Source organism: Heterodontus francisci, chromosome 46 (genome assembly GCF_036365525.1).
Source record: "Heterodontus francisci isolate sHetFra1 chromosome 46, sHetFra1.hap1, whole genome shotgun sequence".
NCBI lineage: Eukaryota > Metazoa > Chordata > Chondrichthyes > Heterodontiformes > Heterodontidae > Heterodontus > Heterodontus francisci.
The window spans coordinates 5,644,377-5,663,879 of NC_090416.1; positions in this window are offsets into that span (position 1 = coordinate 5,644,377).

Below are 19,503 nucleotides of genomic sequence, written 5' to 3' on the forward strand. Positions count from 1 at the left end.
CCTCAGTACTGACCCTCTGACAGCGAGGTGCTCCCTCAGTACTGACCGACTGAAATGCAGCACTCCCTCAGTCCAGAAAATCCGACAGTGCTTTACTCCCTCAGGAGTGGCAATCCAACAGTGCAGCTCTCCCTCAGTACTGACAATCCGACACTGCAGCCCTCCCTCAGTGCTGACCATCTGACAGTGCAGCACTCCCTCAGTGCTGACAATCCCACAGTGCAGCACTCCCTCAGTACAGACAATCCAACGGTGCAGCACTCCCTCAGTACTGACCCTACGACAGTGCCGCACTCCCTCAGTACGGACAATTCAGATGCGCAGCACTCCCTCAGTACTGACTCTACGACAGTGCCGCACACTCTGAGTACAGACAATTCAAAAGTGCAGCACTCCCTCAGTACTGACGCTCCCACAGTGCAGCACTCCCTCAGTACTGACCCTCCGACACTGCAGCACACCCTCAGTACTGACCCTCCGACATTGCCGCTCTCCCTCAGTTCTGACAATCAAACAGTGCAGCAAAACCTCAGTGCTGACCGTTCGACAGTGCAGCAATCCTTCAGTACTGGCAAGCCGACAGTGCAGCACTCCCTCAGTACTGACAATGCAACAATGCTGCATTCCCTTGGTACAGACCCTCCGACAGTGCAGCACTCACTCAGTATTGACAAACCAGCAGAGCAGCACTGTCTCAGTACTGACAATCCAACAATGCAGCAGTCCCTCAGTACAGACCTTCCGACAGTGCAGCACTCACTCAGTATTGACAAACCAGCAGAGCAGCACGGTCTCAGTACTGACAATGCAACAATGCAGCATTCCCTTGGTACAGACGCTCCGACAGTGCAGCACTCACTCAGTATTGACAAACCAGCAGAGCAGCACTGTCTCAGTACTGAAAATCCAACAATGCAGCACTCCCTCAGTACAGACCCTCCGACAGTGCAGCGCTCTCTCAGTACTGACCCTTTGACATTGCAGCACTCTCTCAGTAATGACGCTCTGACTGTGCAGCGCTCCCTCAGTACTGACCCTCCGACAGTGCATCACTTCTTCAGTACTGACCATCCGATCGTACAGCACTCCCTCAGTACTGACAATTCAACAATGCAGCACTCCCTCAGAACTGACAATCAAACAGAGCAGCGCTCCATCAGTACTGAACCTTCGATAGTGCAGCCGTCCCTCACGACTGACTCTCTGGCAGTGCAGCGCTCCCTCAATACTGACCCTCCAACAGTGCAGCACTCCCTCATTACTGACAATCCAACAGTTCAGCGCACACTCCTTACTGACCCTACGACAGGGCAGCGCTCCTTCAGTGCTGAGCCCATGACAGTGCAGCACTCCCTCAGTACTGATAATCCAAAAGAGCAGCGCTCCCTCAGTACTGACCCTCTGACAGTGAGGTGCTCCCTCAGTACTGACCGTCTGACATGCAGCACTCCCTCAGTCCAGAAAATCCGACAGTGCTGCACTCCCTCAGGAGTGGCAATCCAACAGTGCAGCTCTCCCTCAATACTGACAATCCCACAGTGCAGCGTTCCCTCAGTACAGACAATCCAACGGTGCAGCACTCCCTCAGTACTGACCCTACGACAGTGCCGCACTCCCTCAGTACGGACAATTCAGATGCGCAGCATTCCCTCAGTACTGACCCTACGACAGTGCCGCACACTCTGAGTACAGACAATTCAAAAGTGCAGCACTCCCTCAGTACTGACGCTCCCACAGTGCAGCACTCCCTCAGTACTGACCCTCCGACAGTGCAGCGCTCCCTCAGTACTGACCCTCCGACAATGCCGCTCTCCCGCAGTTCTGACAATCAAACAGTGCAGCAAAACCTCAGTGCTGACCGTTCGACAGTGCAGCAATCCTTCAGTACTGACCCTCCAATGGTGCAGCAGTCCCTCAGTACTGACAAGCCGACAGTGCAGCACTCCCTCAGCACTGACCCTCGGACAGTGCAGCACTCCATCAGTACTGACAATCCAACAGTGCAGGCCTCATTCCGTACTGACCCTCCAACATTGCAGCACTCCCTCAGTACTGATAACACGACAATACTGCCATCGCTCAGTACTGACCCTCTGACAGTGCAGCACTCCCTCAGTGCTGACAATCCAACAGTGCAGTTTCCCCTCAGTACTAACCCTGCGACTGTGCAACGCTCCCTCAGTACTGACATTCCGAAGGGTGCCGCACTCTCTCAGTACAGAAGATCCAACACTGCAGCGCTACCTCAGTCCCGACAATTCGACAGTGCAGCACTCCCTCAGTACTGACAATGCAACAATGCAGCATTCCCTTGGTACAGACCCTTCGACAGTGCAGCACTCACTCAGTATTGACAATCCAACAGTGCAGCACTGTCTCAGTTCTGACAATCCAACAATGCTTCACTCCCTCCGTACTGACAATCCAACAATGCAGCACTCCCTCAGTACTGGCAATGCAACAATGCAGCATTCCCTTGGTACAGACCCTTCGACAGTGCAGCACTCACTCAGTATTGACAATCCAACAGTGCAGCACTGTCTCAGTACTGGCAATCCAACAATGCAGCACTCCCTCTGTACTGACCGTCCGACATGCAGCACTCCCTCAGTGCAGACAATCCGACAGTACAGCACTCCCTCAGCGCTGACAATCCAACAGTTCAGCGCTCCCTCAGTACAGACAATTCAAAAGTGCAGCACTCACTCAGTACTGATCCTTCGACAGTGCAGCGCTCCCTCAGTCCTGTCCCTCCGACAGTGCAGCACTCCCTCAGTACTGACACTCCAAGAGAGGAACACTCCCTCATTACTGACGCTGTGTCAGTGCTGCGCTCCTTCAGGATTGACTCTCTAGCAGTGCAGCTCACCCTCAGTTCTGACTCCGACAGTGCAATACTCCCTCAGTACTGACAATTCGACAGTGCAGCCCTCCCTCAGTTCTGACCCTCTGACAGTGCAGCACTTCTTCAGGACTGACAATCCAATAGTGCAGCGCTCCCTCAATACTGACCGTCCGACTGTGCAGCAATCACTCAGTAATGAACCTCAGACAATGCCGCACTCCCTCAGTACTGACAATCCGACTGTGCTGCAATCCTTCAGTACAATCCAACGGTGCGGCACACTCAAAGTACAGCCCCTCCAACAGTGCAGCACTCGCTCAGTGCTGACAATCCTACACTGCAGCACTCCCTCAGGACTGACAATCCGACAGTGCAGCCCTCCCTCAGTACTAACCCTCTTGCTGTGCAGCACTCCCTCAGTACTGACAATGCAACAGTGCAGTGCTCCCACAGCACTCACCCTCCGACTGTGCAGCGCTCCCGAAGTACTGACCCTCCGGCATTGCTTCACTCCCTCCGTACTGACAATCCAACAGTGCAGCACTCCCTCAGTATTGAACCTTCAACAGTGCAGCACTCCTTCAGTACTGACCTTCCGGCAATGCATCACTCCCTGAGTACTGACAATCCGACAGTGCAACTCTCCCTCACTGCTGACAATCCAGCAGTGCAGCACTCCTTCAGTACTGACCCTCCGACAGTACAACACTCCCTCAGTACTGACAATCCGACAGTGCAACTCTCCCTCACTGCTGACAATCCAGCAGTGCAGCACTCCTTCAGTACTGACCCTCCGACAGTACAACACTCCCTCAGTACTGACAATCAAACAGAGCAGCGCTCCTTCAGTACTGACCCTCCAATATTACCATTGTCAGACTGGATAATCCGCAGGTATTAGCTTGTCAGACGGGAAAACCCACAGATGTTAACGTTGTCAGACTGGACATTACTGAGAGCACACTTTGGCACCTCTTGCATATATTGGGCTTACCAAGCACACTTCTGTGCACACCAGCACACTCTTGGAGATCACTAGCAAACTCTTGCCATCACAACAACACTGCTGGGCACCCCAGAATACTCTTTGGCACACCTTTCACACTCTTGTGCACAATAGGCAAACATTTGTGCGACCCTAGTCCCGTCTTGGGCACACCTATCACATACTTGGACACCCTACCACAATCTAGGCACTCCTATTACACATGTTCCACCACTTAGCACACCGTTGGGCATCCTAGGACACCATTCTGCAACCCTCTTAAGCGCTTGGGGACCCTTAAAACCTGCTGCCATCCCTTATCATATGCTTAGGCACCCATTGTCCAATCCTCACATCCCTAGCACGCTATTGTCATCCACTTTTACACTATAGGGCACCCACTTGGGCATCGCTGGTCCACTGTTCCCATCCCCTAACTTATGTTTGAACGCACCTAGAACACTCTGGCCATCTTCAGCACACACTTGGGCATACCTTTGGAACTCTTTCCATCCCGATAGCGCACTCTTGCTCACCCGTATCACACTTTTGGACATTTGTAACACACTCCAGACACCCCTGCTACGTCCTTGGTCATCTCTAGCACAGACCTGGCAACCTAGAGACAACCTTTGGGCACCCAGCACCCTCTTGGAAACACCTTTCACACTTGCGATCCTCTTGCTCACACTTCAGCAACACTGGAACGCTCTTGGACATCCCTAGTAGACACCTTTGCAGCCCTAGTACAGCACTTGATCACTCCGAGCACACTCCTGGGCACCTGCAGCAAGCTTTTGTCATTCTGTATCGAACTCTTGGAAACCTGTAGCACACTCTGGGCACACTGATGACACTCTTTGGCACCACTATTACACATTGGGCACCACTATTACACCCTGGGCACCCTTTGTACACTCTTAGACTGGTACACTCTTGTCAGCCCGAAGTACACTCTTGGGCACCCCTTTCATACTCCTGGGCACACCAATCACCTCTGGGCTACCCGAGCATGCACTTGGGTAGCTCTCGCACACTCTGGGCACCCATAGTATACTGTTGGGCTTTTCTATCAAATTCTTTATCATCCCTATCACTCTCTTGAACAATACTAACACAATCTGGGTGCTCCTAGGGTGCCCAAGAGTGTGCTCGAGATGCCCAGAGAATGATAGGTGTGCCCCGAGTGAGCTCGGGGATGGCAAGAGTGTGGCATTGGTTTGCAATTGTGTTTTGGCAGCACAAGAGTGTAATATGTGAGCCAGTGTGTGCTTGAAGTAACAAGTGTTCTTGAAGTAACAAACAGAGTGCGCAGTGTGCACAGACTGTCCTCAGGTTGCCCAATAGTGTGCTTGCTATTTTCAAATGTGCCCTACAGGTGCCCACGAGTCTGAGAGGAGTGAGCACGTTTATGATAGGCATGCCCAAGAGCATGCTACGCACACTTACCGTCTCCAAACACACACTTGGGCACATGTAACATACTCTAGGCACACCGAGTACCCCCTTGACCACCTCTAACCCACACTTGGGCTCTCCAAGAAGACTTTTGTGTACCCCAGCATTCTCTTAGACACACCTTTCACACACTTGGCCTTTCCTTGCACACTCGTGGGAACGTCTGGAACACTCGAGGGCACACTTGGCCTATTCTTCTACACACTTATCACACTCTAGGCACCCCAAGCATGCTCTTGGACACACCTAGCATGCTCCTGGGCATGCCTATCATAAGCGTGCTCACTCCTCTCATACTCCTGGGCACCTGTAGGGCACATTTGTCAATAGCTAGCACACGATTGGGCAACCCTAGGACAGTCTGGGCACACTGCGCACTCTGTTTGCAACTTCAAGCACACACAGGCTCACATATTACACTCTTGTGTAGCCGTTACACAATTGTAAACCAATGCCACACTCTTGCCATCTCCAAGCTCACTCGGGGCACCCTAAGTACACTCTTGGGCACCTCATCACATTCTTGTGTAACCCATCACACCCTTGGTCACCCTAACACATTCTCTGAGCTCCTAGCACATATGAGCCATCACTTAGTACACTCTTGGGCACACCTAGTAGACTTGTGGTCAACACAGTACATACTTGGCACCACTACCACATTATTGGGCACCCCTAACACCCTCTGGGTATACCAAGCACACATTTGGTCACCCCAGACCAATCTTGGACACATCAATCACCCTCTTGGCCATGCCTAGCATTCACCTGAGCACCCATAACACAATCTGTGCACCACTAGTGTGCAATTGGACAACCTTAGCACAATCTTAGCACACTATGGGCCAAACAGGCAGACATTTGGATAACCTTAGTCCACTCTTGGGCACCCCAGAACAAACTTGGCACATAGCACCCTCCTGCCAACCTCTCACGTACTATTGTCATCCACATTTACATTGTTGGGCACCCCTACAACTCACCTCGGGACTCCTTTTACCAGTTATACTCCCCTAGCCTGGCCTTGGACACCTCTATCACATTACGGGCACCCGTAGTATACTCTTGGCACCTTAAAACACTCTGTGCTCCCCGGAACAGACCTGCTAATTCCAGCATACACTTGGGCACCTGTTGCACACTTCTGTCGTTCTCTAGTACACTCTTAGCAAACCCTGGCACATTCTAGGCACACTGAGCACCCTCTTTCACACTTATACCACACACTGGGTACACCAAGAACACACTGGGTACCCTTAGTAGACACGTGGACACCGTTATCGCCCTCCTGGGTAGCCCTATAGCACTCCTCGGAACACCTATTAGGCACCTGAACAACCCTAGCACAATCAGGGCACTCCAGCACACGGTTTTCACCTAGTATACACTTGGGCACTCCCATAACACTCTTGGGCACCCCTACAACACTCTTGGGCAGGTTTGCACACTCTTGGGCACCCAGAACACTTGTTGGCACCCCTAATACACAGTGGGAGCATCAGGCGCCCTCTTGGGCACACCTAGTAAACTCTTGGGCTCCCGCAGCACACAGTTAGGCTCCACGAGTACACTCTTTGGGACAATTATCACACTCTTGGTTACCCATAGTACCTTCTTGGGCACAGCTATCACAATCTGAACATTCCAAGCACACATTTGGGCGAACTGGCACATACTTGGTTCGGCTGAGCAGACACTTGGACACGCTAGCACACATTTGTTAACACTTACCACACTCTTGGTCAGCCCTAGCACTCACTTGCTCACTCGTAGCACTGTCTTAGGTACCCAAATCGCTCTCATGTCATTCTCTATCACACTGTTGTCCAGCCCTTTCACTATCTGGGCACATTGGGCACGCTCTTTGGCACCTGTACCACACACTGGGCTCCCGTAGCACACACTTTGGAAACACCAGCACATACCTGGACACCACTGGCATACTCTTGCCATCACCGAGTGGACTCTTGGGCCCCACCACTACACCCTTGGGCACACCATCACACACTTGGGCACCGCTATCACAAATCTAGCCGCTCCAGCATACGCTTGGGTCAAATTAGAACATTCTGGGCACTTCAAGTATACTCTTGGGCACTCCAACATACTCTTGGGCACCACAATCACACTCGAAGACACACCTTTCTTCTTCTAGGTCACATCTATCACAATCTGGACCTCTGAACTCACATTTGAGAAAACTATTCCACTCTTGGACACCCTATCACAAACCTGCCATCCACTACCACCTATCTGGTCACACTTAGCACACACTTCGGCACTACTAGTGCACTCCTGCTCACTCATATCACACTCTTGGTCACCCGTAGCACACACAGGTCATTTGCCATCATGTATCACAATTTTTGGCACCGCTATTACACTCTTGGGCAGCCCTAGTACACTCTTGTGTACCCCAAGTGCACACTTGCTGTCTCCTAGCAGACTCCTGGGCAACTGTAGTACCCTCTTCCATTTTCTGTCATGCACTTGGACACCTCTATCACTCTCTGGGCACACTGATCACTCACTTTGACACCGCTAGCATACATTGGTCTCCTCTAGCATACTCCTACGCCCCCCCATCACATACCTAGACACCACTGCCATACTCTTGACATCCCCGAATACACTCTTGGGCACCCCAGAAGGCTCTTCGTCACCCCTATCACACTTTGGCCACCCAAGTGCACCCTTCAGCAGCCCTCGCGCACTCTTGATCCCAGCTAGGCACACCTATCATGCTCTGGTACAACCCTAAAGTATTCCGGTCTCTCTGAGTGCACACTTTCTGTGACCTAACACCTTCTCGGGCACTCCAGTACACACTTGGTCAGCCCTAGTATACACTTGTTCACACCTAGTATACTCTTGGGCACTCCAACATACTCTTGGGCACCACAATCACACTCCAGGACACACCTTTCTTCTTCTTGGTCACATCTATCACAATCTGGGCACTCTGAACTCACATTTGAGAAAATTATTCCACTCTTGGACACCCTAGCACAAACCTGCCATCCACTAACACCTATCTGATCACACTTAGCACACTCTTGGGCACTACTAGTGCACTCCTGCTCACTCATATCACACTCTTGGTCACAGGTAGAACACAGGTCATTCTCGAGCACACCCTTGGACAGACCCAGCAAACCTAGCACGGTCTTTGCCACCTCTAGCACACTCTTGGCTCTCATAGTACACTCGGGCAACCCTGTTAAACAGTTGGGTACCCCGTCACATTCTTCGGCACCACTAGCACACATTGAACAACACTAGCACAATCTGGACACTCCTAGCACAGACTTACCTTCACCTAGGAGACACTTGGTCATCATTAACGAACTCTGGGCATACCTATCAACCCATGGGCAAGCTATCACACATCTGGGCACTCCTATAATATTTTGGGCACTCCATCACACTCTTGGGTAAACCAATTACACACTTGTCATCTCTTAGCACTCTCTTGGGCACACTTAGAGTACTCTTGGGCACACCTAGCACACATTTCTGCACCCTTATTAAACTTTGGGTACACTGAGAACACACTTTGGCACCTCCAGGATACACTGGGCATCCCGAGAATCCATTTGCTTACTCCTAGAACACTCTTGGGCATCTGCATCACACTCTTGTCATTCTCTAGCACACCTGTATACCCTAGCACACACTTGCCTAACTATAGCACATATTTTGTTACCCCTATAACGTTCTTGAGCACTTCTACCACCCTCTTGGGCACACGTAGCACCTTCTTGGGGACACCTGGCACACTCTGGGGACTCTGAGAACACATTTGTGCAAACTACCCACTTGTGGGCACCCCAAGTGGACACTTGGACACGCTAACACACACTTGCCATCCCGAAAGACATGTTTGGCCACACCTACTACACCCTTGCATACCCCTATCACACTCTTGGGCGACCCCAGAACACTCTTTGCCACCCCAGTACACTCTTGCGCACCTTTAGATGACCAATACTCACTTTACTTACTCTTTTCTTTTTGAAATATCTGTAGAAACTCTTGCTATCGGTTTTCACATTTCTATCTAGCTTCCTTTCATACTCTTATTCCTTTCTCCTGATTAACCTTTTAGATTATCTGCTGTTCTTTATATTCTGACCAATCATCAGAACTACCACTCATCTTTGTTCAATTATATGCCTTTTCCTTAATTTTGAAGCTTTCCTTAACTTTTTTTATTTTACCACTAATGGTGGGTCCTCCCCTTAGAATTTGTTCTTTATAGTAGGAATATACTTATTCTGAGTATTCTGAAATATCCCCTTAAATATCTGCCACCGTTTAGCTGTTGATCTAGCTCCAAGTCTAGTAACCCAGTTCACTTCAGCTAACTCAGCTTTCATGTCAACATAGTTGCCCTTCTTCAAGTTTAAAATACTAGTCTTAGGCCCACTCTTCTCTCTTTCAACTGGATGTAAAATTCAATCATATTCTGGTCTCTGCTACCTCGAGCTGCTCTGAGGTCATTAATTAATCCTGTCACATTACACAATACCAGGTCTAGTATAACCTGCTCTCTGGTTGGTTCCAGAAAGTACTGCTCTAAGAAACTATCTCTAAACCATTCTGTAAACTCTTCTTCCAGGCCACGATTGCCAATCTGATTTTTCCAGTTTATATGTCGATTAAAATCACCCATGATTATTGCTGTCTCTTTATCATAATTCTTCTTGTAGACTTCGTCCTACATTATGATTACTGTTCAGGGGCCTGGAGACAAGTTCCACTAATTACTTCTTTCAACTACTATTCCTTATCTCCACCCAAAATGTTTCTACATCATTAATCTCCTGAACCAAGATCGTCACTAACTATGGCACTAATGCCATCCTTGATTAACAGTGCCACTCCTCCATCTTTAACTCGCTTCCTATTCTTCTTCAATGTTTCATCACCCCTATCACATTCTAGGTACACCGACCACAGTTGTGTCAACACCTATCACACACTTGGGCAACCATGTCACGCTCTTGGTCACCCCTATCACATTCTGAGAACACTGATCACCCACTTGGGTGCCTCTAGCACACACGTAGTCACACATAGCAATTCCGGCCACAGTGATCACCCTCGTTGACACCTCTATCACATTCTTGAGCACACCTATTTACACTCTTGTGCACCCTTATCACATTCTGGGCACACTGATCACACACTGAGCGAGCCCAAGGTGGACGTGCGAGGAGACAGGCACCAGCGAGCGGGAGTTCCAGCGGCTTAAAAGAGGCTGCGAGAGGCCAGGGAAAGAGCAAGACCATGGAGGCATACTCTCACACACTCTCACAGGGGCAGCCAGACAGTTCTACGACTGACGTCACAGTTCAGAAAATGACACGTTGCAAGGTGAAGCAGCTGCTTGGTAAGCAGGAACAGGTGGGTATTTCCCCCCTTTTTTACAACTTTCAGTCGCTGAAGTAAAAGTAAAGGTAGGGATTTTAGATTGTAGTAGGTAGTGTTTAGAGTGGAATAAGGTACTTATCGTAATTAGTACACTAAATTAAAGTGAGCAACTAAGGAGCTTAATCTAAGGCTAAGTCATAGCAGGTGAGCTCAGTCCCGTGGCGTGTTCCTCCTGCACTATGTGGTAAATCAGGGACACTTCCAGTGGCGACCATGTCCCTGGGGACCATATGTGCAGGAAGCGTGTCCAGTTGCAGCTATTGGCTGACCGCATTGTGCAGCTGGAGCTGCGGATGGACTCACTGTGAAGCATTCACGATGCTGAGGACGTCGTGGATAGCATGTTTAGCGAGGTGGTCACACCGCAGGCAATGGTTGCAGATGGAGAAAAGGGATAGATGACGACCATGAGTGTAGTAGGCGCAGGCTGGTAGTGCAGGAGTCCCCTGTGGCCATCCTCTCTCAAACAGATATATCAATTTGAATACTGATGAGGAGGGGGTGGGGGGTGGGGGGGAGGCGTTGGCCTCCCAGGCAAAGCAACAACAGCCAAGTTCGTGGCACCATGGATGGCTCTGCTGCATGGGAGGGGTGAAAAAGAGTGGAAGAGCCATACTGATAGGAGATTCAATTATAAGGGGGATAGACAGGCGTTTTTGTGGCCACAAGCGTGACTCCAGGATGGCATGTTGCCTCCCTGATGCTAGGGTCAAGGATGTCTCAGAGAGGGTGCAGGACTATCTGAAGGGAGAGGATGAACAGTCAGAGGTCGTGGTACACATTGGTACCAAAGAGATAGGTCGAAAGAGGGATGAGGTTCTGCAACAAGCATTTAGGGAGCTCGGTAGCAAATTATAAAGCAGGACATCCAAGGTTGTAATCTCTGGATTACTCCCGGTGCCACGTGATAGTCAGTGTTGGAATATGAGGATAGAGCAGATGAATGCCTGGCTGAGGGGGTAGTGCAGGAGGGAGGGCTTTAGTTTCCTGGGTCACTGGACCTCTTTCTGGTAAAGGTGGGATCTGAACAAGTTGGACGGGTTGCACCTGAACCGGAATGGGACCAACATGTTTGATGGGGGGTTTGCTAATGTTGTTGGTGGTGGGGGGTGTGGGGGCGGGTGGGGGAGGTGAGGGTATAAAATAATTTGGCAGGGCGATGGGGTAAAGAGTAGAGTTAAAGTAGGGGTGCCCAGATTTGCTAGGGTTCCTCAAGTGTGTGCGTGGGCTGCACGAAAGTGTGATAGGGTGCCTAAGAGTAGAATAGTGATTCCCAGAGTGTGATTGGGTGCCCAGTGTTTGATAGAGGTTTCAAAGAGAATGCTCAGTCGACCCAGACTGTGATAAGAATACCCAAGAGTCTGCTAGAGAACGACAAGAGTGTGCTACAGGTGCACTTGGAGTGAGCAAGAGTGTGATAGATGTGCCCAAGAGCATACTAGGAGTTCCCAAGAGTGTACTAGGCGTGACTAAGAGCTTACTAGGGAGGACCAAGAGAGTTCTCGGTGTTGGCAAATGTGTGCTAGAAGGGCACAGAATGTTCCAGCGATGTCCAATAGTGTGTTAGAATGACAAGTGTGTGCTCCGGGTGCCCACGATTATGACAGGGATAACAAAATGTGGGCTACAGGATGGCAACTATGTGCTAGTGTGTCCAAATGTCATCTCGGGCTTCTTAAGTGTGGGATAGTTTGCCCAAATGAGTGTTCGGAGTGCCCAGATGGAATTGGTGAGACCAAGATGGTGGTAGGGGAGCCCAAGAGGGTGCTGGATGTGCCCAAGAATGTACTAGGGGTGCCCAAGAATGTACTAGGGTGCCCAAGAGTGTGGTAGATGATTACAAGAGTGTGCCAAACTGTATAGTACAGGCACACAGAGTGTGCTAGAGTTTCCCAAGGGTGCACAAGAGTAGCCCAGAGTGTACAAGAGATGCCCAGATCTGTTCTATGGATGTCAATAGTGTGATAGTGGCGCCAAAAAAGGTGCTAGATGTTGGCAGAAGTGCCCAGAATGTTCTAGAGTTGCCCAAGAATGTACTAGTGGTGACAAAGAGCGCACTTGGGGTAACCAAGAGGTGTCCAGGAGTGTACTAGGGGTTCCCAAATTTTACTAGGGGTGCCTAAGAGTGGGCTAAGGTTGCCAAAATGTATGCTTGCTGTGCCCATATGGTGCTTGTGTGCCCATGCGTGTACTCGGAAAAAATGCAGCAGGTGCTAAGGGTGCCCAAGCATGTGAAAGGATTGCAGAAGTGTGTCCTAAGGTGCACAAGCAAAGGCTAGGGTTGCCCAAATGTGTGCTTGTTGTGCCCAAGTGTTATAAGTGTGCCGAAGTGTGTGCTGGGGTGACCAACAGTGTACTAGTGATGGCAAGAGTTTGCTTGTGGTGTACAAGATGATAATAGGTGTGCCCAATGTATGCTAGAGGTTCTAATGTGTGTACTCAGTGTGACAAAGTGTCATAGGGTTGAACAAGACTGCGCTAGAGAATGACAAACGTGAGCTACGGGTGCCCAAGTGTGTACTGGGGTTCCCAAAAGCATTCTAGACTTGTCCATGTGTGAGCTAGGGTTACTGAGAGTGTGAAAGGGGAAAAGAAGAGTGCCCAAGAATGTGATTAGAGTGCCTAAGAGTGACCTAGAGGGTGACAGCATTTTGATAGGGGTGCCCAAGCATGTGCAAGGGTTGCAGAGGTGTGTCCTTGCTGTTCTCAAGAGTGTGTTAAATGATGGCACGTGTGTGATAGGAATGTCCAGATTGTGCTAGGGTTGTCCAAGTGTGTGCTAGGTTTTGAGCAAGTGTGTGCTAGGCGTGTACATGCATATGCTAGGAGTGAACAGAGTATAATGGGGTACACATGTGTGTGCTAGTGGTGGCCAGAAGTGTTCTAAGGATGCCCATCGTTTGTTCAAGGAGTGTCCAAAAGTATTCCAGGTGTGGCGAAACATGTGCTCGCTGCTGGCAAGTGAGTGCTAGGGTGTTCAAGTGTGAATTAGGTGTACCCAAGACTGGGCTAGGGTTGCCCAAATATGTGCTTGGCAGGCCCAAGATTGTGCTCGGAATGCCCAAGAGTATACGAGGGGTGACGAAGTGTGAGACAGGTGAGTGCAAGTGAGCGATAGGAGTACCGATAATGTATTGGGGGTGTCAAGAGTGTGGGAGGGGCAAAAAAGAGTGTGCTGAGTGTTTCCAAGTGGATACTCGGGGTGCCCAAGTGTACACTCGGAGTGACCAGAGTGTAATAACGTGCTGAAGAGTGCTTTGGGATGCCTGCGAGTGTACTTAGGGATGACAAGAGTGTACCAGTGTGTCCAAGAGAATGCTGGGGTGACAAAGAAAGTGCTGGGATGCACAACATTGTCCTGGGGTATACAAAAGTGTGCTAGTGGTAACACAGAGTGTGCTCCGTTTGTCCAGAGGGTGCAGAAGAGTGTAATAGGTGTGAAGAAGAGTGTTTGAAAGGTTCCCAAGAGTGTGATAGGAGATGGCAAGAATGTGATAACTGTGTTCGAGAGTTCAGAAGTGCTTAAAAGTGTTTCAGGATGCGAAAACGTGCGATTGAGGTGACGAAGGAGCTGATCGGTGAGCTCAGCATACTGATCACACTCTTTGGCACCTATAGCATATACTGGGCACCCCTTGCCAATTTTATGCACCTCATTAATTTCTTGGACACCACTATCACATTACTGGGCAACGCTAGCAGAATCTGGACACTGCTAGCACACACTTGTCATCACCTATCACACTCTTGGGCACTCCTAGGATACATTTCCACAACCCTATCACACGGTTGGTCACCCATATTACACTGTTGCCATACCCTAGCTTATTCTGTGCACCAATGGCACTTTTTTGGCACATTGAGCACGCTCTGTGCACAAGTACGCATTTGGGTAACTGTAGTCCCAAATTAGCACATGCTTGGGTACCCTAACACATTCCTGTCATCCCCAAGCACATGCTTGGACACGTCCCTCACACTTTGAGCACCTCCAACACTCACGTGGGCAACCCAATCACTCACTTGGGCACCTCAATTACACACTTGGCCATCCCTAATACATGCTTGGTCACACGTAGCACACACTTGGATACGCGTAGAACACTTTTGGGCTCACCAGAACTCTCTTGGACAAGTCTATCTTACCCTTTCCATCCCCAAGCACACAATTGGACACACTGAGCAGTCGCTTTAGCACCTCTATGACACACTGTGCTCCTCTAGCACACTAGTTCATTCCAGCACTCACTTGTACATCACTGGGACACCCTTGCCATCCCCAAATACACTCTTGGACACCCCAGAACACATTCGGACACCCCTATCATGCACTGGGCACTCCAGGCGCAATCCTGGGCACCCATGCAAGGCTCTTGTGTAAGATCAGCTCACATTGGGCACTCTTGGGCAACCCGAGCACGTTCTGGGCGCTCCTATCACCCACTTGCCATTACCCAGTAGAGTCTTGGGCATGCCTAGTACCGTCTTGTGCACCTCTTTTACACTTATGGGCCCACCCATCACATTCTTGGGCACCACTACCACACACTGGGCACGCCAGCACCTTCTTGGGCACACCTAGTAGACTCTGGGCAACCCAATTACTCATTTGGACAAACGAGCCCACTCCTGGGCACCTCTAGCAGACACATGGACACACTTGCCATCCCCTAGCATATGTTTGGTCACCTCTATCACACTCTTGGTCATCCTGAGATCACGTTTTGGGCATCGCCATCAATCTCTTGGAAACTCCTATCACGCTCTTGCCATCCCCTAGCACTCTCTTGGGCTTACCTAGAACGTTTTTGGGCAGCCCGAGCATGCTCTTGGGTATCGCTTTCACACACCTGCTCATAACTAGCACACTATGCGTACTCCGGGCACACACTTGGCAAAGCAGCCCACACTCGGCACCCCTAGCAGATACAGTGGCGGCACAGTGGCGCAGTGGTTAGCACCGCAGCCTCACAGCTGGTTCAATTCTGGGTACTGCCTGTGTGGAGTTTGCAAGTTCTCCCTGTGTCTGCGTCGGTTTTCTCCGGGTGCTCCGGTTTCCTCCCACAAGCCAAAAGACTTGCAGGTTGGTAGGTAAATTGGCCATTAGCAATTGCCCCTAGTATGGGTAGGTGGTAGAGAAATATAGGGACAGGTGGGGATGTGGTAGGAATATGGGATTAGTGTAGGATTCGGATATATGGGTGGTTGATGGTCGGCACAGACACGGTGGGCCGAAGGGCCTGTTTCAGTGCTGTATCTCTAAACTAAACTAAACTAAACTTGCCATCTCCTAGCAATTGCTTGGTAAACCCTTGCGCCCTCTAGTGCATCATTTTCACACCCCTGCGATCCTCTACCACACTCTTAGTTACCCCTAATATGCTCTTGAGCACCAGTAGCACTTACTTGCACATTCCAAGCACACTATGGGCACACTGAGCACCCCCCTTGGTACCTCTAGCATATACTGGGCTCCCCTAACAGATTCCTGTTCACCCCAGCACACTTGGACACCACTGGAACACTCTTGCCATCGCCCAGTACATTCTTGGGCACGCCAGAACTTCTTCATTACCATTAGCACCCTCTGAGCATCCCAAACACACTCTTAGGCAGCCCTACTACACTATTGGCACCCCTATTATTCTCATGGACACCTCTAACACAGTCTAGGGCAACCGTAGAATATTCTAGGCCCTCCTGCCACACACTTGGGCAGCGCTTGCCCCTTCTTTGTCACACCTAGCACACTCTGGGCACTCCAATGACTTTTATGGGCATACTGGCCCACTCTTGGTCAGCCCAAGCTGATGCTTGGACACCCTAACGTACACTTGCCATCCCGTAGCACATAGTTGGTGACCCTTAGCACATTCCTGGGCACCTGTATTTCAATCTGGGCACACTGAGTACACTCTTTGGCACCTCTATTACTACTGGGCACCCTTATTACACTACTGGTACCCTAGTAAACTCTTAGGCACACTATCACACTCTTGGGCAGCCCATCACACACTTGAATAACCCTGGCAAATCTAGGCACTCCTAGTACACACTTGTCTTCATCGATCACTTAATTAGGCACCCCTCATACACACCGGACAGTTCGAGGACCCCCTTGGGCACCTCTAGCGTTCACCTGAGCATTCTAAAACTCTTTTGGGAACTCCTGAACCCCTATTACACTGTTGTCACCTCCGAGCATAGTCTTGGGCACTCTTAGAACACTCATCGGCACACCTATGGGCAAACTGAGCTCTCTATTTGGCACAACTACTGCACCCTTGGTCACATCGAGCACCTTCTTGTGCTCACATAGCACTCACTGGACACTCTGATCACATATTTGCCAAACATTTGGGCACCCCTAGCAGACACTTGGACACCACTAGCACACTTTTGTCATCCCTGAGTACATTCTTGGGCACCCCACAACGCTTGTTGGCAATACCCTATAGCACTCTGGGTACACAAATCACGCTCCTGGGCACCTCTAGTACACTAATCGGTACCCCCATCACACACTTTGGCACTACTGTCACACGTCTGGGCAGTCTGAGCACACATTTCAGCATATCAGCCAACTCTTGGGCACCCCAGCAGACACTTGGACACCCAGCAACAATTGCCATCCCATATCACATGTTTGACCACACGTATCATACTCTTGGTCACCCATATCACACCTTGCCATTCTCTAGCGCACTCTTGCACAGCCCGTCACACTCTGGACTCACTGATCATTCTCTTTGGTACCTCTATCACGTATTAGGCTTCCCTAGCACACTCTTGTGCACCACAGCACACTCGTGCCCTCCCGATTACTCTCTTGGTCACCCCACATAAGCCTTATGCACCACCTATCACACTCTGAATACGTCTAGCACACTCTTGGGAACCCCTAGTACACTGTTGGGCACACCCAACACAAGTTTGGGCACACCCATTACACTCTTGGACACCACCAACACACTCTTGGGCACACCAGCATCTTTTTGTCACAGCTATCACACTCTGGGCAGTGCATGCACACATTTGGACCAATTGGCCCTCTCTTGGGCAACTCTATCAGTCACTTGGACGCCTAGCACATATTGCCATCCCCTAGCGTACACTTGCTCACTCTATAGCTCGCTCTTGGGCGCATGCAGCACATTGTGTCATTCGCTAGCACACTCTTGGACAGGCCAATCACATTCTGGACACAGTGAGCACTCTGCTTGGCACATCTATGACGCACTGGGCTCCCCTACAGCACTCTTATGCCCAAAATCACACTCTTGGACACTACAGGCACATCCTTGCCATTCCCAAGTACACTCTTGGACAACCCTAGAACATTATAGGTGCTCCGAGCACCGACCTGCCCTACCTAGTGGTCTTGGGCACGCGTAGTATACACTTGGGATCCCCGGTCCACTGTTGGGCACCAGCAGCACCAGCTTCGGGACACTCTTCACACACTTGGGCACCGCCAAAAAGCACTTGGGCACAGCTAGTGCCTTCTTTGACACACCTATCACTCTCTGGTACTCCAACGCATTTGGGCCAAATAGCCCACTCTTGCGCACCCTTAGCAGACACTTGAGCACCCTAACACACACTTGCTATTCCCTAGCACGCACTGGGATCACTCCATAGCACACACTTGTCATTCTCTAACACACTGTTGGACAGAACGAGCTCACCATGGGCCCACTGAGCGTAATACATCTCGCACGAACTGGTCTCCTCTAGCACATTCTTATTCACCCCATCACACTCTTGGACACCACAGGCACATCTTTCCATCCCCAAGTAAACTCCTGGGCAATCTTAAACATACTGGCTCTCCTAGAACACACTTGCCATCACCTCGCACACTCTTGGGCTCTCCTATCGCATTCTTGTGCACACCATTACACTGTTGGACACAACTAGCACAGTATTACCATCTCCGAGTACTCTTGGGCACCCCGGAAGACACTTCGGCACACCATTACAATAGAGACACTTCAAGCGCACTCTTGGGCACGCCTAGTAAACTGTGGGCACCAGCATCAAACAGTTGGTTACTTCGAACACACACTTAGACATGCCTAGCAGGCTCTTGGGCATCCCATCACACTCTTGTTCACTACCAGCATACTCTTGGACAACCCTAGCACACTCTAGGCACTCTGATGACACTATTTGTCACCTCTAACAATCACTTGGCTACCCGATCAGCATCTTGAGCACCCCAGCACACTCTGAGACACCACTGTCACACTCTTTCCATCCCCGAGTACACTCTTGGGCAGCCCTAGAACATTCTGGGCACTCCTAGCACCCACTTGCCATCACCTAGCATCCTTTGGCATGCCTGGTGCACACTTGGCCACCCCTGGTACACATTTCGTCACACCCATCACGTTTTTGGGCACACCATCACCCTGTGGGCACCCCATCACATTATTTGGCATACGTAGCACACTCCAGGCAATCCAATTACACATGTGAGACAAATAACCATCTCTTAGGCACCTCAGCAGACACATGAACACCCGAGCACACACTTGCCATCCGTTAGTGTACACTTGCTCACTCCATATCACTCACTTGGACACACATAGCACGCTTTTGTCATTCTATAGCACACTCTTGGAAAGTCCGAGCACCCTCTGGGTAAACTGAGCACTCAGTTTGACACATCTATCACGCACTGGGCTCCCTATCACACTCCTATGCACACCTGTACTCTCTTGGACACGACAGGGATATTATTGGTATCCCCGAGTACACTCTTGGGGAACCCGAG